The following is a 5,957-nucleotide window of genomic DNA, read 5'->3' as shown; positions in this document are numbered from 1 at the left end:
AAAAAAAAAAAAAAAAAAAAAAGAAGGGTGTCCCCAAACTTCAGAGAAGTGTCGTCACAGAGGGACAGGAGGAGGGACAGCGTCCTACTCACCACGACAGAAAGAGCCATGTCATGGTCCAATTGATTAGTCCTATCGTGTTTGCAACCTCCTTTTAAAAAGTCTCGCATTAAAACAGATCCATGGGAATTCCCTGGTGGTCCAGCGGTTAGGGCTCCAAGCTTTCACTGCCAGGGCCCAGAGTCAATCCCTGGTCGGGGAACTAAGATCCCACAAGCCACGTGGTGCAGCCAAAAAAACCCCACAACAAACCACACAGATCCAAATACTGATAAACATACCGACTTGAGTGAATCTCCAGGGAATTGTGCGGAGTTTAAAAAGCCAACCTCAAAAGCTGACATACCGTGTGATACCATTTATACAACAACGTTTACAAAATAGTTACTGATTGATTGATTGATACCGTACGATACCATTTATACAACAATGTTTACAAAATAGTTACTGATTGATTGATTGATACCGTAGGATACCATTTATACAACAATGTTTACAAAATAGTTACTGATTGATTGATTGATTTGGCTGTGCCGGGTCTTACTTGCGGCATGTCGGATACTTATTGCAGCGTGTGGTACCTTTAGTTGCAGCATGTGGGCTCTTAGTTGTGGCATGCATGTAGGATCTGGTTCCCTGACCAGGGATCAAACCCGGGCCCCCTGCATTTGGAGTGTGGAGTCTTAACCACTGGACCAGCAGGGAAGTCCTTCTACAACATTTCTGAAATGACAAAACTTTAGGAAAAGATGGCAGGCTAGTGGTTTCCAGGGGCTAAGGACAGGCGGTGGAAAGGGGTGGGGGCTGCAGAGGGCACAGGAGAGATCCCTGGGGAGCTGAGACCTCCCAGCATCTTCACGCCCAGTTACACGAGTCTGGACACCTGTGCCCCATGTTGGGAGCAGCCTTCACTCTGGCCCATCCGGTTCCTGGGTCACTATTTGCATGCCGCCCTTTCCCCTTGGAACGGGTTAAAGCCCCCAAGCAGGTGGATTTTATAATCAGTGGGAGGATTTCATCCACAGGAGGTACCTCGGGGAGGCTGCTTTCCAGATGCCACAAAACTGTACTAAAATTCACATAACATTTACCAACTTAACCATTTCTCAGTGTCCAGTTTAGGGGTATCAAGAATATTCACATTGTCGTGCAACGTCACCACTGTCCGTCTCCAGAACTTTCTCATCTTCCCAAACTGAGACTCTGTCCCCATTAAACACTAACCCCCATCCCCCTCCTCCAGCCCCTGGTGCCCACCCTCCTCCTTTCTGTCTCTGTGACCCTGACTGCTCCAGGGACCCTCCCCCTGAGCTTGCTTGGGCCATCCACGTGCCCGCCAATACTCGGTGTTGTCCACTCTGATTGTTGCCAATCTGATGGGGGTAGAGTGGTATGGAATTACTTGAATTTGCATTTCTCTGATTACTAATGGGCTGAAGCAACTCTTTATTATATTCTTGTCCTGCATTTAAGTTTCTTTTTCTGTGGATTGCCTGTTCCCATCCTTTGCCCATTTTCCTATTGCATTCCTCTTTTTCTTGTTGATTTGCAGGAGCTTCTTGTATATTCTAAACAGTAACTCCTTGTCTTTTAAAGATGACAGATATCTTCTGACCTGTCATTTGTCTGCTGGCTTGTTCGCGGTATCTTTATGGAGCAGACATCTTTCATTTTGATGTAATCAGATCCATCAATGTTTCATCATAAGGTCTGTGCTTTTGAGGTTTGTTTTAAGAAATCCTTCCCCACCCCTGGGAAACAGAGCCTCCTTCATTATCTTCTTTTGACATCGTAGTGTTTCTTTTTTTTTTTAATTTAATTTTTTTATTTGTTTAATTTTTGGCTGCGTTGGGTCTTTTTTTTGCGGTACGCGGGCCTCTCACTGTTGTGGCCTCTCCCGTTGCGGAGCACAGGCTCCGGATGCGCAGGCTCAGCAGCCATGGCTCACGGGCCCAGCCGCTCCACGGCATGTGGGATCTTCCCACACCGGGGCGCGAACCCTCATCCCCTGCATCGGCAGGCGGACTCTCAACCACTGCGCCACCAGGGAAGCCCAACTCCTTGTCTTTTAAAGATGACAGATATCTTCTGACCTGTCATTTGTCTGCTGGCTTGTTCGCGGTATCTTTATGGAGCAGACATCTTTCATTTTGATGTAATCAGATCCATCAATGTTTCATCATAAGGTCTGTGCTTTTGAGGTTTGTTTTAAGAAATCCTTCCCCACCCCTGGGAAACAGAGCCTCCTTCATTATCTTCTTTTGACATCGTAGTGTTTCTTTTTTTTTTTAATTTAATTTTTTTATTTGTTTAATTTTTGGCTGCGTTGGGTCTTTGTTGCGGCACGAAGGCTTTCTCTTGTTGCGGAGCACGGGCTCTAGGTGTGCGTGCTTCAGTAGTTGTGGCGCCCGGGCTTAGTTGCTCCGTGGCACGTGGGATCTTCCCGCACCAGGGCTCGAACTCGCGTCCCTTGCATTGGCAGGCGGATTCTCAACCACTACGCCACCAGGGAAGCCCCCCTAGTGTTCCTTTCCACTTAGGTGGTCATTCATCTGGAATCTAGTCTTATTTCTTTAAAAATAAAATTTCAATGAGAAAACGGCAAAATATTAGTAGTTGTTAATTTAGGACAGTGGAGTCAGTGTGCATATTACTGTACTTTTTCCATAGTTTAACATTTCTAAACTTCTAAAATTTCTAAAAATTTCTTAGTATTTTGTGCAAAATACAGGTAAAGTCAACTAAGAAAACAATTTACGAAGCCCCACTTGGATAGACGCACTGGCAATTTTCTGTGCTGTGTGTGTGTGTGCGTGTGTGTGTGTGTGTGTGTGTGTGTGTGTCTATACACACATGGAATCATATAGAACCTACATTTTTCAGTTAACAGCTTGTCATTTCCTGAGTACATTTCATGCCCCGTCTCTGCACATATGACACTGTGAGCGCTGTTTTCTTTTTCAAGGAAAACTAGCTTTGTTCTTGGAGTTATCTCTTCCCTCCCGTGATCTAACTCCATAAGACATCAGGCTCCAGGTTAGCTTCCTGCACTGTGATTGTCTCACTCCAACTACCTGTCACCTGAAGAATTCTTTTGTTCTTCCATCTAGAAAGCAGTGTTTCCACCCATTTTGCTTTCTTGAATAGTGAATTCTCACTCTGTAAGCATAAGACACATGCACAAACACACGTATCTGTTACACAAGTCTCTTCCTGCTGGAAAGCAGGTGTGTCAGGTGGGCAGCAAACTTGATTTTCATCGGTGGATCCCAACACCTACTAAGTATGGGGCACACAGTAGGCATGCAGTAAACATGTGTTAAATTAATGCAGTTCCAATAAGAAGAAAGACTGGGAGTAAGTGCCCAAGAAGCTGTCCAGGTGAGCACGCTGGGGTCGAAGTCAAGGGGCACAGGTGGGCATGGGTGGGCACAGGCGGGGAAGACCTCGTGGAGTAGGACCACAGCAAGAGGGAGACGGAAGGTGGAAAGCATGAGCGCCGGGGCCGGCATGGCGAGGGGAGGGAAGACTCCCAACGCCCCTGACGGCGCCTATGGGGAAGTCTCTTCCTGCTCCGGCCTCGGCCTCCAGAGGAGCAGGGCTGGCTGCTCTCCAGGTATCTGTGGCTGTGCTGAAGGGCCCGGAGCAGCTGCAGTGCCAGGTGAACTCATTCATACCCACCCACCGGTACAGACCGATACCAACCAGCTGAAGCCGGCCGAAGCCAGCACAAACGAGATGGAAGTAGTCAGGGTGGGCGCAGTCCCTCCAGAGAAGACCTCCAGGCCTCACCTGAGTCGGCACCAGGGGGGTCTGTCCCTGGTTGCAGCCTCTTTCCCCGCAGGTGGAGGAGACACGAGCAGGGAGGGTCATGGGTTTCCTCCCATCATTGTGTGCTGGAGGTGGGGGGCTGTCAGCTAGTGCTTCCTCCATCAGGGCATCTTGTCCTGCTTGTTTCCTCTTGCTGGTGAGTGTTCTAAGGGCCTGTTTCTGTTGTTTTTTTGCCAGGGACATTTCCCCGTTCCCCGTGTCCCCCCGTGTCCCCCCGCCGGCTGCTCCCCACTCCTCAGCCTGGAGGCCTAAATGGTGAGCCCAGCCTTGGTGCTCACCTCCACCAAGGCTGAGAGGCATTCAGATTCTGGATTCTGAGCTGGGGCGGGAGCGGGTGGGGCTGAAGTGATTTGAGAGGCTGCTGGGCTTGCCTCGCACCAACACGGCCCAGGATGGGAAGCACAGGCTTCTACTCTCAAAAGCTTTTTCGTGCCTTTCCCGATGCTGCCTGCATATCCTCTGCTGTTCCTCTCAAACTTGGCGGGACCCTCAGGATTTCGTGAGCTTCCTTTCATCATGTACCGGAGGTCCCATGGAGCCCCGCCAGTATCTCATCCCCTCCTTTGGCCTTATGGCATGTGGCTTTGCACCCTTCCCTGTTCGTTGTTGCCGGTGAAATATCTTTTCCTCTTTTAAGCTGGTCTTGGTCATTTCGTAATTATCGGAAGAAGATTGCTTCTGTGACCTGCCTTCCGTGTGAAATCCTTACCCAGAAGTGTCCGCGGATGTCTACACTGCTGTCCACTAGAAACACCATGAGTGCCACCTATGAAATCTCACATTTTCTAGTAGCTGCATTAAAAACGCAGAGAGAAACAGATGAAATTAATTTGATAATGTTTTATTTAACCAACATATCCAAAATATTACAACTTAACACATAAGCAATATTTTAAAATATTAGTGAGGTATTTTACCTTCTTTTTCATACTTAGTCTTCAAATTTCTGTTTTATACACACACAGCTCACCTCAGTTCAGGCTAGCCACGTTTCCAGTGATCAACAGTTACATGTGGCCAGTAGCTACTATAGACAACACAGGCCTAGACTTAATCCAGATCTTTATTCTCCTCAGTCCACCTCCTGCCTTCCCAGGCAACACTCAAAAAATACAACCTTCTCTCCTCTCTCTGCCAGTGCTCTTGTTGAACACCTACCCTGCTTATGAAACACCTACCGGCATCTGTAAAATTTATACCAGGGATGAGACTTCCTACAAGCTCAGCTAAAGACACAGCCCCTCTGCTGTGAGTTAATAAACTAAGAGAAGAAAAAGGCTATCCTTTTTCTTCCTAAACCCTACAAGGACAGCCAGCTAACATTGCATTAGTCCATTGCCATTACTGTAATAAATATGTTCTCATTAAAATGGCCCATGCAACTGGATTTTCCTTTTCAGCCCTGGAAGTCTCTGTGTGGTCCGTAGATGGAGAAGCCTGCAGGTCAGGAAGGCGCAGGTGTCCTCGGCAGGCCCGGGGCAGCAGCCGGAGGGCCCAGCTCCGCCACGTTCCGCCTCGGAGGAGCGCACCTGCGGCCCGGCGCGCACACCTGGGGAAGCGGGCGGAGCTCGGAGACCGCACAGTTACTGGGTGTGGGGGGCAGGGGCTCGAGGACAGCCACGGAGCGCAGGGGCGGGTGTTGCAGGGTTGGCGGCCACGGCGCAGGACGGCCTGGCTCCTGCCGGCCGAGACCCAGGTCCTCCTGAGACCGGGGTCCTCCTCTGGACAGAGACCCTCCCTGAGACTGGAGCCCCTCCGCCCCTCCTCCCGGCTCTCCCGCCCCGCCCCCTCCGCTCCGCTCCGCGCACCGCCTGTGAGCCCCGCCCATTTCCCCGCCCCACGGCTCGGCAACAGTTCTCGATTGGCTGGGCGCCTAGGTAGGCCGCCTCCGCATTGGCCGAGGAGCTTCGGGTGGCGCGCCCGTGATTGGTGGACGTCCGCGTTTCTCCCAGGCGCGGCGCGTGATTGGCTGGCAGAGGCACAGTCTGCGGAGCCTGGGCGGTGCAGACGAGGCCTCAGGCGGAGGCTGCTGGGGGGGGGGCGGCGACGGCGGCGGTGGCGGCGGC

Source organism: Neophocaena asiaeorientalis, unplaced genomic scaffold, assembly GCF_003031525.2.
Source record: "Neophocaena asiaeorientalis asiaeorientalis breed wild unplaced genomic scaffold, Neophocaena_asiaeorientalis_V1.1 scaffold223, whole genome shotgun sequence".
Classification (NCBI taxonomy): Eukaryota; Metazoa; Chordata; class Mammalia; order Artiodactyla; family Phocoenidae; genus Neophocaena; species Neophocaena asiaeorientalis.
Note: the sequence above shows the minus strand (reverse complement) of the source record.